The following is an 18,364-nucleotide window of genomic DNA, read 5'->3' as shown; positions in this document are numbered from 1 at the left end:
ATTGAAAATTTTTCTGTAGATGCTATTAAATTATGTATTAAATATAATTTGTGGGGTAAAGAGCAATCTTATCAAAGAAAGAACGAAAACAAATGTATTCCCTGTGCACATACTTGAAACCTTGGACTTGTATATGTTTTTCTTTCTCATTTCAAGGAGAAAATGGGAAATATTAACCTTCTGCAAAATAGTGCTCTCCAGCTCTGTCGGAACTGCCATTCATAAATGCTATCAAAATTCCCATTGTATCACAAACTTTCTATCTGTTCTCCGAATGCAGTGCAAAAATGAATGATCTGGGGTGCATATATCAAGAAATTATTACCCCTTCTTTTTTAGTAAGTTATCACCTTCTCTTAAAATATATTAAATGACCTCTTCTTCCCATATCTCTCCTCTATAAACAAATCCATACAGCGTCATGGTTCAATCGTGGGCAGCAAAAATCCATTAATGGTTATTAGATATAGTAATGTATCTATTTTAATCTTGATCAAATAAACCAACATTATTTCCTTCTTTTTATCTTTGACAATCTTGATCTTTAATCCCTTCAAATAATGTACTTTTCATTTGATTTCTTTTCATTTATTCTTTCTCCCTTTGCCACAAAATCTTCCAAAACCCTCACAAGTTTCTTTTGTAAATCCAATATAAGTAAATTATCCAGGTCACTTTTTAAGAAAATTATTTAAATATCCCTTTTAATGATTAAGACATCAGCCAGTTTTATTTGTGTGCCCAGTGTCACATTCTTGTAGCCTGTTATTTTAAAATCCACTTCTCAGTTTTATCTGGTACAACTCATTACTCTTCTATAGCATCAAGCACAGTCTACCAATAATGATAGACACCTTTAAAATAAATTTCTGGGTCCATTGTTCACAAAAATTCAATACGTCCAATGTCAAACTATTTTGCTCTGCTCTATGTTAGTAAGACAAATTTAAATGTTTTTCTCCTATTAATTACAATCTGCAGTGTCTAACCTTCAAAGTCCATCCTATCATTTTTCTAAATAATTCAAAACAATATTTTCCCATGGGAAGGAGTCTAATAATTAAGTTCAGAATCTTTTTTGAAATTGATCTGGATCCTCGGTCCATTTATAATTTTCCAAAATCAAGGTTCTAATCACTTGATTGCCCTTTATTCCAAAAAAATATTTTTAAAGTATTTAAATTGCATTTAAAACTTTGTTCACTAAGGATTGAAGGAAATTCACAACTTAAATTTATTTTGCCTGGGGTTTCTGTTAAGTTAAATAAATAATTAAATAACTAAACCAGCTAAAAAAAACCTAAATCCAAAATATACATTTAAAAAAGTTATGAATAGCCATTTCCAAGAATTACAAAATTAATATGTAAATGTTCATATCTGTAAGTTATAAAACTATTTTGCAATCTTTAGTTTTAGTTCTGAACACAACTGTTGTGAATTAACAGTTGTGACTTAAAATATTGCCACTATTGTTATATACTTTGGTCCTAATCATATTATCCCATGGCATTAAATAACCTCTTTTTAGTTTTACGTTGAATTAATGTTATTAATTCCATTGCTAATCAGGAAAGCAGTTAAATATACCTTTTAATTTTAAAAAATGGGAATTAAGTTATCTAGATGAAAACACATTAAACCCTGCTTCATTTTAATTTGCAAGATAGTAGATCTAAATAGTAACAATAAACACAGTTAGTAGGATAATTCAGTGCTTAGTCTAAGAAAACCTAACATACAGTATTAAAGTTAACAGAAAAGCTTTTATTTTGATAAATTCTGATGCTTATTTGAACCCCAGCCACACCTGAGACTGGTGAATAAAGAAAGGACATTCCCATCACTGGTGAAATCAAAATGAAATTCATACAAGTATCTTCTGAACTAAAGTGATCTAAAGATAAACTTGCAAGGGAAATTTGACATGGTAACAATTTTGCCCAGCCCAACAAAATAGACAAACATGTCTAATAAGCTATGCAGATACATTCATCAGTCCTGTATGACTCCTATAAAGACTGTAAATTAGGCTCTAAAGTACATTTAACACAACCCAAATTTTTCATTTTGTGGATAAAAGTGAGAAGTGAGCAAATTTATATCACAAAACTTCATACAGTCTCTTAAAGTATTTTTAAGTATGTTAAACTGTATGCATTATTAGTGCATAGTTATGTTCTGTTTCTTATAAGAAGGCTGCATTTCTTATAATCCAATATAATTCTTGTTCTATATTGCTTACTTAATTTTAGCCCGTATATGTTTCTTCATTTTAGTTCAATAGGTTCACTAGGATTGAAGTCTCTTAAATAAAATAAGCCTTTTGGATGAAAGTTTTATAGTGTTTTCCCATGACTCAGCTTCTTCTGGAAAGTTACTAAAATGCATGTGGGCTGGAACATCTGGTGTTATGTCTGTCCTGCTACCCACCTTCATCTACAATCCTTGTTAGCTGGCCAACAAGGTATAGCAGAGAGACTGATTGGGATATGGCTGTACTGAGAGGTTCTTTAAATCTGGTCGTCATGAACCTGCTCTACTATTCTATTCTTGGACAGATTGTCTCACCTTTAACCTAGGAGCTCCTCTTCCATTTTTTCTCCACAATAAAGTCCCAAGATATAAGATGGACAGAGATCTCATCATTGGCCCAACGTTCATCTAGAATTTCCATAACTGTAGGTAGAACTGAGTATCAATCTCCCCTAGACCTACTCCAACACAATAACCAATACACTGGCATCAAGTGCCAAGCCATCTCTAAGCACCAAGGATCACTGAAATAAGTCATATCAGCTCTAGTCACGCATGGCAGCATGGCAGCGTAGCAGCATTAGTTGACCATTACAGGTACAGACATAGCAGTGCTATACAGTTTGAGTGTATTGAGCATCACTCTAGAATACTTTCTCTCTTTTGTCTGGCTATCCTCCATCAATCACTCCCTCTTTTTAAAAAAAATGTGGTTATCAATAAAAACCAACAAATCCTTCTCTTGCTGCAAATGCTTCTCTGGCCAACCAGTTCAGCTGAAGCTGTACGCTTTATTGCATTGTTTCCCTAGCAAGATTAAATGATCATAGAGTGACAGTTCAGTTTGTAGCCAAATAGGGGAATGGCACCCCTTTGCCATTTGAATGCCACAACGTCATGCTGTTAGACTAAGAAAATGATATAACTTAAAAAGGAGTGCAGCTGCAGCCTCCATCAGCTTGCTGGTATGCTGTTGTCTTTTCAGTGTGGTCTCTGGAGTGCCCTTATTTCCGAGCATCCATGGTGTCATTTAAGGGTACTAGACCTGAGCCTTCTTATTCAAGCCTAATGATGACTGTTCGTAAAAATTAATGAGTGGAACATTAAACAAGGATAATGTATTTAGGAAAATTACTCTTGTGTGAAAGATGAACTGAATAAATGAATATTTAGTTCTGTATATAAGTAGATGTTTAAAAACTTTTAAAAACTCTGCAGAATGATAAAATATGTTTGAATAACTGAATAATTTGGAAGTTAGGTACAAGAAAGTCCACGTTTAGTTTCCTTCCCTCCATGTTGAAAATGGAAGTCTGGTCTATTCTCATGGAATCTAGAAGATCCTTTAAAAAAGTTTTTTTAGTTGGCATTAACTTTTAAAACATTGTGGTGTTTCTACCTAATAACTGGTGAGATTATGGGGCATATTATAGACAAGAACAGTAAAATCTCTTGAGATTTCAGGCAAGAATGCCAAACTGCTGACTTTATCTGAAATCATTAAAATCTCATGGACCACTAGTTGTTAAAAAATTTTCAGAGCAGCAAAAGTAACAACTGCTTCATTACATTTTATACTATATTGTCTTTCATTTTATATTATCTCAGATTATATTGCATTCTAGCAAATTAACAATAATCAAATGAAATTCACATTTCAAGGTCCTCAAGGCTAATAAATCTCGAGATACAGTAATTCTATACTTCTACAATGACATCCTGAGCAGTATTATATTAAATTCTGCTAAGATGCCAAATCAAGCATTAGAGGTTTAAGTGAATTAAGAATTGCATTTTCCTACTTGTTTAACATAATTTATGGAGGAAAAAGGGATCCTGCCCTGTGCCACATAATTTCTTATTCAGAAGAAATAAACGCTAATGTATGGGGGTCAGAAGCTCCTTTTGGTGTGTAGGAGAGTTCTGATCCAGCTGAGTCCACTCACAAGATCTAAAAACTTTCCTCTAAATATTTAAGGTAATATTTCCAAGTGTAGTAAGAAGGGAATTAGACAGAAATTTGAGCAACGGAACTACAGAAATACACTCAAATACTTTTTCTTGCTGTTGTTGTTATTAATAGCCTTCATAAAGCTAGATATACTCTAATGTAGATTCAGAACAGCATGTCCTCAGCCTATCTGATTTCTAGATAACTTCGCTTTATTCTTCTTCTAGCTTAGAACTTTGAATCTAGAGTGAAAAAAAGTCTTTACAGATGTTTGGGGATTGCAACTTCCAGTATTTCCAATTAGCATGGTGGAGAGTTAAAGGCTCAGATCTATCTGGAAAAAGCCAATTTGGTAAAAGTTGGTTAAGAGCATTATTTCCATTTTCATTAGCATAGCCATCCTGGCCAAAGGCACAGACTTGTGCAAGGTGTAGTCAAAGACATCCAGACTTCCCTATCTTTCCTCACGGAGGAAATTCAAAGAAATGAAAAACTCAACTCTATACAGAAGAGGTTCTCCATTAAGGAAATGATCAAGAATTAAGGTTAATGCTATAATATTCAGATAGCCAGTTTGGTGTACTAGTTAAGGCACCAAGCTAGACATTGACAGACTCTGAGTTCTAGTCCCACCTTAGACACAAAGCCAGCTGGGTGACTTTGTGGCAGTCATTCTGTCAGCCCTAGGAAGAAAGCAATGGCAAGCCACTTCTGAAAATCTTGCTAAAAACCTGCAGGGACTTGTCCAGGCAGACACCCAGAGTCAAAAACTGTCTTGAAAGCACATACACTATGTTTGTTTTTGCTGCAAAATCCTCTGATAAATCAATGTATTCATCAACTGCTATATGTAAGTTAGGTCTCAAACCCAGTTAAAAATTAAGCATGCCTCTCACTTTTGTAAATTCACTATCAATTGGATATATCACAAAATTCTTAACATATGCATAAATAAAAAAAGTTTTCAATATTTATAACTCTGGTTCAGCAAAAGCAATTGGAATGGACAACTTGACTGTTAAGCAAAGTGGCCACTAAGTGAAAATCACATGATCCACAACTTTGCTTACAGTTCAAATTACTGTCTTGGCTTCAGCTCAGGCTCCTTTTATCAAACTGTTGTCTTGGTAGTTCCTGTTGTCCTTCAAGGCCATTCTCTCTTCTTTCTACAGGCTGTCAGAGGCTAGAGCCTCATATTTTCCGCTACTGAAATATACCAAATAAATTTTTGGAAAATGGATGGAACATCCAGTTAATTGACACACGCTTCCTCTATCTTTACTGTTAAGGGCATGGATGTTCCCATTTTTCAATGAATAGAATAATGATTACACTAACATCTATGTCTGACTTAACTTTCTTTCCATTCCAAAATGCTTTTTAATGCTAAAGTTTGTACTAAAACAATTAATCCCAAATTAAACTTGCATTTAGCACTGAGCGGACGGTTAGAGCAGCCAATGAGTTCTGGCCAGCTACCTGTTAGTGAACGGGAGGAAGTAGGACTGAGCCAGGGAGGGGCTCCAGCAGCTTGCCTCCCTGCATGTGGGCCACTCAGCAGATCACAGCTCACTTACCACCTAGGTCCATCTCACTGTCAATCTCCTCCTGTGTATCAGTAGTCAGATTATCAATTGGGGCAGTCAGTGTACTCTGCCTAGTCAATTCTGCAAGCTGTGAAGGACCATCTGCTGGACTTCCTTGGATCACTAGTTTATACCACATTTTGAGATTCATTGCGCTGCAGAGAGGCAACCATCTGAAACTGTTTAAATTTAACTCTGGTGTTGTCTCATTATTAGCATTTTATCCTTTATCAGCTTTCACCACCATCCCAATGCCATTTAAGTTTAAAATGCCTCACCTTTCTTGGAGGCTGTTTCAGAAAATCAGACTGCTACACTAGAATACAAATGGTCATATACTTTAAATGTAATAATAGGAAGCATGATGCTGGAGGGAAACAGTGGCTCTTACAAAGGATCTATTCTTCGAGAGAAAAATGGAAAGGCTAAGTTGAAAAGTAAAATAAGATTTTCCCATTAGCAAATTTCTTCCTTGTGTCACAACTAATTCAGCCATTCACTTCTATGTGTGAAAGCTGATCAGTCTGCAGTTGTTGACGGACACACAAAAGAAAGACCCTGAAGATAACCAGTTGCACAATTCTTTTGCTTCACTGAAATAATAGGTACATAAAATGAGAAAAGTCAGAACAGCTTAACCTTAAAAAATGTCAGGCTGAAAATATTCATAAAATTAAAATGCTATTGAAAGGAAGTTTTCATTTATTATAGTCCAAATTTCATATCTTTTAAAAGTTGGATGTAGTCATAGATATTAGTACTTGATATCATTTAAACATTAAAATAAAACTTTTGTCCTGTTTTTTCCTCTTTATAGTGTTTTAAATTCATATATTGTCTTTTAGTGTACATACTTCATATCTTCTGAAGCACTCATTACGATCATTACTAATTCAGCTGTATAGAACTTCTTTTTAATGGGAATTATGCTTCAACTCATGAAACTATTTTATAGCTCTCTCTAGATTGGTAATAGGACTATTTTATAGCCATTAATTGCTGATATTTTTCCTATTCATAGGTTTCATGGCATTCTATATCTTCATGTCTCATGTACGGTAATTATCTGCAAAGAATCTTTTTATGTCCTTCAAATATCAGTTCTTATGAAATTGTAACTAAAACATCCATGGTTAAATGCTGGGATATGACATTTTCTTTTGTTCTGTCAACACATACAGATACAATCCAGACTAATGTTTTCTTTAAAATATGGTTGAGATCTTTCTAAAATGAACATATTTTTCCTGACTCAAATCTTGGGACTTGTTTATTGAAGAATTCTTGAGCTTCTTCCATAAGTATATATATTTATTTATTTTTGAAAATTACATGGCCATTCATCTTATATACTTTGAGTAGCTTGCAAAAACAATAAAAACATCTAACAAACCTTTTTTTTTAAATCTCCAAAGCAGCATCCAGCCCCCTCTAACAATGTGTAGTTATATATATACATACATACAGTAAATGCTCACTCCCCAATAACAACAATTTCAACTCACTAGGCTCCAATCTTCTTCAGCCCCAGTGCCTGGGGATGGAGCTAGTTTTTTAAAAAGTTTTTTGAGTACTAGAAGAATGGAGGCCTGCCAGATTTCAGAAGGAGGAGAGTGTATCACAAAGCAGAGACCATTACTGAGAAGATATGGATCCTAGATCCCATTAAATGACAACTTTTATAGCAAGAGTGCACCATTCCTATCCAACTTGGTGGAAAGGGCAGATATCCTCAGGGGGATGTAGTGGTAGTGCTGCAGGTATCTTGGCCCCATGCCATGTAAGTCTTTAAAGGAGATAATAAAGATAAAAGCTAGTATTAAGTTATTGTTCTAGACACCAGCAGACTCTGAGTTCTCAGGCTTCCTTTGGCATGAAACTGGTTGAGTGACTTTCGGCCAGTCACTCTCAATCTAATCCAACTCACAGAGCTGTTATGGTGGAAATAGGAGGCAGGTATGTATCCTGTCTTCAGTTGACTATGTAGATATGGATAAAAATAAATATAACAACAACAACAACAACAACAAAGCTTTTTTGAGGACTAGAAGAGACCTGCCAATTCTCAGAAGGAAGGTGTATCACAAGGCAGGGACCATTACTGAGAAGATGTGATTCCTAGATTCCATTAAATGACAATCTTTATAGGTAGGTATGGAATGTTACAAATATATCAGACAGTTAAAGGAAAAGAAGGGGCATTGGAAGAATACATGAATGTCTATTTTAAATGATTAATCACTGATATTTATAACTACAAACTATTTGTTCTATAAAATAGTAATGAAAATATTTTCAGAAGGTAAATCCTTAAATACAAGGAGGAAGAAGAAGAAGAAGAAGAAGAAGAAGAAGAAGGAGGAGGAGGAGGAGGAGGAGGAGGAGGAGGAGGAGGAGGAGGAGGAGGAGGAGAAAGAGAGAGAGAGAGAGAGAGAGAAAGAAAGAAAGAAAGAAAGAAAGAAAGAAAGAAAGAAAGAAAGAAAGAAAGAAAGAAAGAAAGAAAAATGGAGAGAATCAGCAAGCTGGGATGTACAGAAAAGTGTAAATATTTGTGTTAAAAACACAAAGTCCCAAAGATAAGATAAAGCAACCCAAGAATGACTATCCAATTGCTAAAGTAAAAGTAAAATAATTCAAAAATAGAAAGATACTGGAAGAGTCACAGAAACACACAGCATACTTCAAAAATGTATTATAGATCTGCATGAAGTAGATAAAAGAATTCACACATACATATTACATATTAAATATTGTATATTTTATTTGTCATCAAAAATATTTTGAGCAACAACATGGCACTCATTACAACAAGCCATTATTTGAAGAAAAAGAATCAATGTAGTTTACTGCATGTATTTCTGAACCAGTAGGACGGCACAACAGTTGGTAGATTCTAAGTTAGAGATTCTAGCTTACATAGATTATCATGAATGCTTTTATGGTTCTACTGGGCTTTGTCATACTGGCCAAAATATCTCACGGTATCATTGGGAAATTCTGCCTTTGGCACTGATCCAGCTATGAGTGGTAACTAGTCTACCTCTTCTCTCGCTTATTAAAAGTATCATGTGAAAGTCTTAACTGATCAAATCCAGGCTGGATAGGCCCACCTACTGATGTCTATAGCATATAGAAGAGGGCATTTTAGAATATAATAGTATAAATGATAAAAAGTATGAATTAATAAATGACAAATGAAAATCGATGTATTGGGTATTTGCAAAACTAAATGAAAAAGGAATATAGGTGTCCTGTCCAATCTGACAAAGTAGAACTGATTACTACATGCATTAAAGTGTAGGTTAAATTATGAATAAATTTTTATACACACACATGTACACCAGTTAACTCAAAAAGTTACTGCAGATGGTTTTTTTTTAAAAAAAATAACTTTATTTTTTCAAAATTGAAAAGATAAAAGATAAACAAAAAAAAGAATTGAGAAAAAAAGCACAGGAAGTAAAAAGTAAAAGTGCATAGAAGAGAGAAGGAAAAAAAGAAAGAAAAAGCATAACTTCTGACTCTCTTTGATATATAGATTTTTTTAAAAAGACATCAAATTCTTACTCCAAGGTTAACATTGGTCTATATTATTTCTATAGTCCCATATGATACTAATAATCAAACCCCAAAATCAGCTTTTGATTTCTACAAAAATTCTAACAGTGATTTCCAAGTAGAAATAAAATTTGCCAAAAAATTTTTTGTTTTCAATCAAGGCTGTCAACTTGTCCTTTCTACAATTCTATCAGGTTCACTATCCATTCTTCCGTTGTAGGTATTTGTAACTCCTTCTACCTTTGACATGTAAAAGTCTCATTGCCATTACATAAATAAAAACAAAGTTCCATAACATGTTACCATTTTTATTCATTAAGTCTAAAAGAAAAGCCTCTGGTTTCTATTATATGTTCATCGTTAAAATCTTCACCATCAAATTATATACTTTATCCTAATATTTTCTAATTCTGTCCACACATCAAGTTACTGTAGAGCTGAGAAACATATAGATCTGAAAAAGGCAGGAGATTTTCCAGCAGAACCAAGGAAATTAACTTGAACACTAGGATCTGGTTGTAGGAATCCTTGATCACTGATTCTTTCCATAATAGAAGAAGTTTGAGCAGAGTAAAAGAGATTCTTAAAATACTAAAACAAACAGACATAAATAGAAATAGAGAACAAGCAAAGGATGGGGGCTTCCTAATAGTTATATATGGAATTTGGGGAAGCTCCAAAACAGTGGTTCTCAACCGGTGGGTCGGGACCCCATTTGGGGTCGAACGACCATTTCACGGGGGTCGCCAAACAACGCAGTCCGCCATTTTTTCCCCCTTTTCCTTAGCTGTGCTACTCCCTTTTATTCTATTGGCTTTTGAAAGCCAATAGAATAGACTCTCTTGAATAGAGTCTAATTCTATTGGCTTTCAAAAGCCAATAGGAATTGTCCAGGCTGTCTCTGCCCTGCTGAGCCCGCCAAAAGTCCCATTCTGCAAACAGTGCTGCACCAGTTGAGTAGTCCTTGACTTATGACCGGTTGAGTAGTCCTCAACTTATGATCGGTTGGGGGGGGGGTCGCAGCATTAAAAAGGTTGAGAACCACTGCTCTAAAAGAAAGAAGAACATGTCCCAAAGGGAAGAAATTAAACTCGGGGTTTGGGAAAGTTACTGACACATACTGACACAGATGTATACGCACAGGGTAGAAGCATAAGAAATTTAGTCTGAAGGCCTGGCTAGGAAAAAGAAAGAAAAAATCCTGATTTTCAGCATAAACAAACCATAGCATAAAATTGGTGCACCTAAAAATCAAACTAGAAACATAGAAAAACGTGGTTTGTTCTTTCTTGAAGGGAACTTTGGGAAACGGCACTGTCGTTGAGGACAATTGTCTTCTTAGTCTTCCAGCTCAGTGCTAACTGACAGGAGCACTTCAGGCAAAGATGTGTAGGCAGCAACATTTAATGTGGATAAGCATTAGAAACTGAACTGTGGGCATAGCAATACATTTTCCTCTAGGGACGCACACACATGCACGAGCGTAGCAGAAGATTCATGGAAAAGGCTTTGATGTATTTTTTAAAAAATGCTTTCACTGAGTACCAGCATTTCTAATCTGGTGAGGCTTTCACAGCTAGTATCCATTGGGCTATGTTGGGTTTAGTGACCATGGTTTAAGTGACAGATTTCCTGAGATTTCACTGGTAGCTGTGGCAAGCATTTTCAGAGGCAAAGTGATCAAATCAAATGACCAGTCAGGATTGGGCACAAACAAAGAACCAATCAGAGACCATTCCTCAACAACCTGTACCAATCAGAAATCAGTTTAGATAAAGACCAATTAGAAATCAAGATACTAAGCTATAAAGACAAGAGCCCAATCAGTCCCTGCCAGACTCTGAAGATGCCAGCCACACATCTTGCAATTTTAGTACAAAAGATTGAAATTGACAAAGTCTAGGTAACATTCAGTTCTGCAATCCTTGAATCCATTTGAACATTGTACAGCAATGTTTCTCAACCTAAAGCAACTTTAAGATGTGTGAACTTCAACTTTCAGAATTCTGACTACTCTGAGAAATTTTGGGAGTTGAGGTTCATACATCTTAGAGTTGCTGAGGTTGAGAAAGTCTGTTCTACAGCACAAAATACTTATTTTTTTACATTATACCAGTCCGTAGATCCTGAAAAAGAGAAAAACCTATTGGACAGAAACTTGCCTCTTCCAGCAAAAAAAGGAGCAAAAAAAAAAAAAAAAAAAAGATTTGCCCCTTTGTTTCTTGAAGTCAGCTACTATGTGCAAGTAGAGCCTTATCATTCTGCTCATTAATAATCAGAAAGTACTTTACAGGGTTTTTTGTTGTTGTTGTCAGTTGACATAGATCAACTAATGGATACTGTTAGCTGTGTCTTGGTCAAAAACAAAATAAAAGTATATGTTGCTGCAGGATGATTAAGCTATTTCACTTAGTTCTGTCACTATACAGAATGGATCCATAATGCATCTCCTATAAGGAACATGGTTTAAAATAAAAGACTAAATACTGTCAATTAGTAATTCATAAAAATAAATGCTGTTAATTAACAATTTGCCAATATATAACTTATTTGTCCCAGTTAGACCAGCATAAAGAGAAGCCAAATAACTATTTTGCTAGTAGTTGAGAGAATAAAGAGCTTTCTTCCACTTCCACAAACTTAACTAAAGAAAATCAGTGAATCATTTTTACTTACTTTTCTATGCTTAGAGAATGTGTATAAAATATCTTCAAAAGATTATAGTGCCCAAGTTGCTGATTTCTAAGTAGAGCCTATAATTAAGTAAAATTGAAGCAAGCCAACCATTGATCTTGCTTCTGCATTATAAATGTAGAATGCTATGAAACAAAAATATAGGAAGAGAAAATCAAATACTATGCAAGTCTCTGAAAATGATACGAAACTCCCTTAGCAAATACAGACTAAATTACATACTGATTTATATTGCATAAATTTTAGAACAAATTTTGGAACAATGTGGTTGTCACCTTATGAAGATAAAGCCAATACAACTAGATTTCCCAATGAAAGGAGTTCTTTCTTCTTGTTGCCATTCAAGGTATGTACTTGTATGTGCAGCAACAATACTAATTGTCAATCTGTTCAGTAGTGAATTATGCTTAGAAGTGTACTGGCAATACAAGGCACAGAATGTGTGTGATCCATACAACATTTGGAATGACTAACATGAGCATAACTGGTTAGCTCATTCTAAATTATCTTAGATGAGATGGCTGCAATCATCCTGTCATATTTGATAGAATGATATGGGTTTGGGAAAATAAAAAGGGAAACAGCATTTCCTCACTGAATCCCTTCCTTCCTTCCTTCCTTCCTTCCTTCCTTCCTTCCACCCACCCACCCACCACCCACCCACCACCCACCTATCTTTACAAAGAGAAAGATGGAATCTTTTGAGCAGTACAGGAACTGAATATCCAGAAGCAACTTCATTTACCCAGAGGCAGCAATTTTAGGAAGGGAATAAAGTTCACAGTTGTGCTACCAGTCTTTCCCTTAGGGTTCTGGCAGAAAAGCAGTTGATTATCTATCTAGAGGGAAGCTGGCAATTGTTAGGTGGCAGGCAGTAAGTGACAATAACTAGCTAGGCTTTGTGTAGGTATACTTTACAAGTGTATAGTTCTTTGTCATGAATTGCTTGGCTCTTTGGGGTTATCCTTCTCACATCTGTAAAAAAAGCTACATGTTTCTACGGTATATACTTAGTCTCTTGCTTATATAATACTATACCCGTGAATGTGGCAACTGAGTGTCCTGCAGATGGGTTACCTTGCAACTCTCACCACTCCTTGGATTATAGCATCAAAGTCCAACATTAGCTGAAAGGAGTTGTGTTGAAGAACGTTCGTGCATGAATTGTTCTTTCTTTCCTTTTCTTTCTTTTCTGCCGTCTTGAGCAATAAGCTGTTGGGACATATTTTTTCTTTTTTCTTTTTTTCCTTTCTCTCTCCGGGAGCCTTGCAATTGTACGGTATGTGGATCTGTGGGGATTGGAAGACACACACCTTTAAATGTCGTGGATGGAGAACACCTGCACGACCTTTGTTGCATCCAAGAGATAAAGATGTTTCTATTTTCTGTGACGAACTGTTCTCCCAGGCGCACCACACATGTCATTTTTTTCTACTCTTCAACATCTCTTTTAACAAAGTTATTAGCCGCTTTAAAGATCAAAAGGTTCTCGAACCGTGTTCAATTCCCGCCAGCTACGTCGACAGATCTGTGCTACTCTCCCCCTTCAGTTTCTTCCGTCGCTCTGAGCCAACGCAGCAGATCTCTAAAGGCAGGCGGGTTCTGTCTATCCTCGGAATCCCTTTCATTCCCTCCTGCAAAAAAGCAGCAGCGTCCAAATTGCGCACACCAGAGAGGGGAGGGAGAAGCGAGTGGGATCCGACGAGCCACCAATAGCGAGACGCTTTTGAGAGCGAAGGCGTGGCTAGCATGCTCCGGTAGGTCCGCCAGGCTGTTTCCCAAGGCCAGCAGCATTGCCGTTCTGCAGGTGGCGAAGCCTCGGCTCGGAGCTCGCCGCGGCTCTTCAGGGTTGCCAAGCGCGCCAAAGCGCTCCGCGGACCTGGTTCCTTCGAACCCGGGCAAACGTGGCCGTGTCCTGCATTGGGTCTACTTCGCAGCACTTTTCCTCCGGAAAGCGGGAAACGCGGACTGAGCGTCGGGCCACGAACAGCTCGCAGGTGAGCCGCCTCGCTTCCGTGCCCGGTATTGTAGCGGTCTCCGCGCTGAAAAAGAGAAGGGGGGGGGAGCGAAGGGATCCGAGGGTATTCCGTGCGCCTCGCTATAGCGGGCTAAGGATGCGCCGGAGAAAACGCCGTCCTGTCCTTGGCTTGAGGTCAGAGGGAAAGGACTCTGCCCTGATGGGCTTCTGCCCCGCCAGGCACTCTCCAGAAGACTAGTAGCCATTCCGCCACACGGAGTTAAATGCCAGCCGTCGTTTCTGCTTGAGCGCCCCGAGACCCGCCGTGTGCCTGATTTCCCCACCGGGAGAATCGGACGGGCTTGGCCTCTTTTGCGCTGAAGAAACCCGCCAAACGTTCTCCCGCCCTTCCCGGGTCCGCTCTTTACAGGGTCACTCGGTGTGTGCGTGTGCGTAACCCTTATGAAGCACAGATTTTCCCCACCCAGCCCTTTTCGGCGGCAGCGGCAGCGGCAGCAGCAGCCGCCTGCCGGCCTGGAGGATTTTTATTACCTCTTGCGGCTTCGGTTCGTCCACCCATCACATCAGGGACCTGTCCCCTGCCTCTGACTCCTCTCGTCTCTTCCCGGATTCCTAAGATCCGGGGTTAATTGCAACGAAGTTCGTCTCATCCCCCCCCCCCGCCCCCGAAAGACTTAATTTTGCCAGTCCTTAAATAGAAATCAACTGACAGCACAACTTTTCTTTTGCTCTGTGTGTGTGTGTGTGTGTGTGAATGTGTGTTTGATTGATCCTTAGATCAAGACAGAAATATAAGGATCCTTAAGTCCAGATAAAAGGATAAGGATCCTTCCCTTCTTCCTATTTATGTTTTCTTCTACAGATCAGACCACAAATGATATTGTTTTGCAAACAAATGGGGGAAAACTGCTTGTTGCGCATCTTTTCCAAAACAAAATTCATACTGTGTAGAGTATGCAACATTACAATATAAGAAATACTGTCCCATAAGAGCAGGCTGCTAAATAGTACCAGGTTCCTTGTTATCCCATCTGTTTTTTCCCCCCCACCTCCATTGTTTTATCTCTTTTTCTTTTATATCTTGAACTCCTGTGCTCATATGAGACTATGAACCTTTCTTGTTTTCTCTTATCAGACTATAAAATGGAAAGAAAAAGCTAGCTCATATAACATGAAGTCCAGGTTATATGTTGTAATTTTACTACTCCCATTAAAAACATAGGGCTACTTTTATTTCACAGCAGTGTTCAGTCTTTGGGTTTGTCTCTCTGAGAATGGTTTTACAGGGAGAGATTGGTACTGCCTCAAATATACAGCAGCTGCAATATTACAGTGCAATATCACAGGGACCAGTGGGGAAAACATGTAACAGATACTGCAAGGAGAATGGAAAGGCAACACAAATAGGGAGAATAACTTTAATAAACAATCATATATATAATGGTGTTAGTTATACTTCTTAGTAGAAAGTAGAATATTTTTGTTCTTAAATGACTTCATAATAAATATTCTGTAGTGCTTAGAATAATGAGGTAATTGATTGTACGATTAATGCCAAAGCTGTAACATCTGTATATACCATTTTCCCCCTAAGTATGAAATATTTTTACCAGCTTACATTTTACCAAAGATGACAATAATCCTTTTATTGTCTTTGCATGCTTTTCTTGTCTTGTAATCTGTACTACACTGTACTGTAGCATTCTATGATAGCCTTTTTTCTTACATTACTCAATTTAAATAAATTTATTTTCAGTAAATGAACCATAAGAGCAAGGTTATTTTATATGTGCTTATAAATATGCACATATGCGTCCTTCCTTTGAAGTTTTATGAATCAACTTAAATAATGAACTGTCCCCTCCAAATTTCCTCTGCAAATCCATGAAGAGATTAGAATGAAAGGAATAACTACTGTATATTATATTTACCTTTAAGCAGCCCCCTTCTCTTAATTATTTCACCTTGTCTGTTATAAGAATCAAAAGAAGAACACATTGGGTAAATATTAAGTAATAAACAGCAATTTCCTTGTCTTTTGCTGGGAAGGAGCATAAACTCTCAAGGACCTGCTTTATCTCCAGGAGTAATTAAAATTCTTTTTTTTTTTTTGACATCTTACTCCAAGCTCTTTTAAAGGTTGAACATTTTCCAATAAGCTTTATCTTTTTTTCTGCTGAATGTACATTAGTTGTTTCACACATCACTTGTGCTTTCCCTGCTGTTCAGTGATGTTGTAGGACCTTATGCTTAAACTAATTGCTGATTGTCCAAGCTGTTGCTAGGATGATGAAACTTTGAGTTCTAATCACTTTTGATTAGAAGTAAGAAGTTGACTGGGCAATTTAATTTCAGAGTTAGAATGGGATACGCTGGGATCCTGCCATTTCCAAAGGGCAAACTCCAGACTGGATCGGGGTTATAGTGCATTATTGATGAGTATAAACATAAAGACTGCATCAGCAAATTCAAGGTACTATATGTTTTACAAGTATCAGGAAAGTTCTGGAGATTTCACAAACAACTGATTGCAGTTGAATTTGCAATATGCAATTAGATACCAATTCTGATTAATGGAAACAGTTTGTTCATTCTGTTTCTGAAGCAATAAAAATATGAGCTCTGATACATTTTACAAGGTTCATTTTCTTATCTTTTTTCCAATGTGGGATGGTAGTGGTGGGAATTCAGTCATTGTATCCACAAAGAACTGTCCTGCATTTAACCATTTTAATTTTCTATTGGTGGTCTTATTTAACTGTCATATGTGATATCTTATTCTTTTAAGAAGCTCATAGTGGAATTTTAGGAATGGCCTACTTTACTATTGGAAGAGCCTAGGGGGATTATTTAGGTTGAAAGAACATAACTATCAGGTTCACCAGATAAAGACTATTATTGCTAGCTCTCTCTGTTTCAAGTGCCTGGCTGAGGAATTCTGGGAGTTGAAGTGCATGTCATAAAAGGGCCAAGTTTGAAGACCCTGATCTAAGTAAATTCTGGTCTTCAGTATGCAAGGAAATCTGAAGAAGGATCTCCCCACTTTATGATGTAATACTGATGAAATAGGCTTTTTCGACCAGATCCTAACTCTGTTCTGCACTAGCTATATTAGGCTTATTAAAAGTCAGCCATAGGAAACAACTATGAATGACTTTCACTACAAGGTAGGGATCTTTGAGTATTAAGGACAGAGGAATTGAGAAAATAGACTGGGAAATCTGTGATTAATGTGTACAAATATTTAGAGGCGGGTTTTTTTTGTGTGTGTAAGAATCAGCTTTTGATTCTTGATAACTGCTTGGACAAATCTCTATGGGTTTCTTGGCAATTTTGGGGGGAAGTGATTTGCAATTACTTCTTCCCTAGGGCTGAGAAAAAGTAACTGGCCCAAGATCACCCAGCCAGCTTCATGACTAGAACTCACGGTCACCCAGTTTCTAGCTTGCTACCATAACAATATCTTTTAAATAAATAAACAGAGGGACAATTGTGGTGCAGGATTGATCATTTTTTATTGTTTTATTTATTGGTTTAATGGTTGTTGTAAACCACCCAAGGTTGCTTAGAAAAATCAAGCATTATGTGTTGTACAATGTTCAACCAGGAACTCACAAATATGAAAAAGCCCTCTCTCTGTGCTCCATATCAGCTTGTCATGGGGTCTGTTGAAACAGAGGAGTTACTTGAAAGAAGCAGTGCAAATTAGAATTCTGTTTTTTTCAAACAGCTGATAAAACACAGCTAAGTCAGTTTCATTTCCTTAGCCTCAAGACTTGCAAGGGTGCTTTACAGCCTCTTCTTCTTCCCCTTTCTCTTCTTCCCCTTTCTCTTCTTCTTCCTTTTTTTCTCTCCTCCTCCTCCTCTTCCTCCTCCTCTAAAATGGAATTTCAACAATGCAAATTAGATATGGTTTCCTGAACTCTATCTTTCAGTCCTACTCAGCTCGAACCATCTATGTCAGTGGTTCTCAACCTGTGGGTCGGGACCCCATTTGGGGTCGAACGACCATTTCACGGGGGTCGCCAAACAACGCAGTCCGCCATTTTTTTCTCCCTTTTCCTTAGCTGTGCTACTCCCTTTTATTCTATTGGCTTTTGAAAGCCAATAGAATAGACTCTCTTGAATAGAGTCTAATTCTATTGGCTTTCAAAAGCCAATAGGAATTGTCCAGGCTGTCTCTGCCCTGCTGAGCCCGCCAAAAGTCCCATTCTGCAAACGGTGCTGCACCAGTTGAGTAGTCCTCGACTTACGACCGGTTGAGTAGTCCTCGACTTACAACCGGTTGGGGGGGTCGCAGCATTAAAAAGGTTGAGAACCACTGATCTATGTGCATGCAGA

At 37.2% G+C, this 18,364-nt stretch overlaps 1 protein-coding gene across 1 annotated transcript in view; it reads left to right on the top strand.

Annotated features, from left to right (window-relative positions):
- Positions 1-13,827: 13,827 nt before the first annotated feature.
- EPB41L3 (erythrocyte membrane protein band 4.1 like 3) overlaps positions 13,828-18,364 on the top strand; it is a 125,856-nt gene continuing 121,319 nt past the window's right edge. The window contains exon 1 of the mRNA XM_039339129.1: positions 13,828-14,042. The gene's annotated coding sequence lies outside the window, so the exon portion shown is untranslated. The remainder of the gene's footprint in view (positions 14,043-18,364) is intronic.

The sequence above is a fragment of the Crotalus tigris genome, unplaced genomic scaffold, assembly GCF_016545835.1.
Source record: "Crotalus tigris isolate CLP2741 ecotype Arizona unplaced genomic scaffold, ASM1654583v1 scf7180000017731.4096049, whole genome shotgun sequence".
In the NCBI taxonomy this organism is placed as follows: Eukaryota; Metazoa; Chordata; class Lepidosauria; order Squamata; family Viperidae; genus Crotalus; species Crotalus tigris.
Note: the sequence above shows the minus strand (reverse complement) of the source record. Positions and strands in the feature narration are given on the sequence as shown.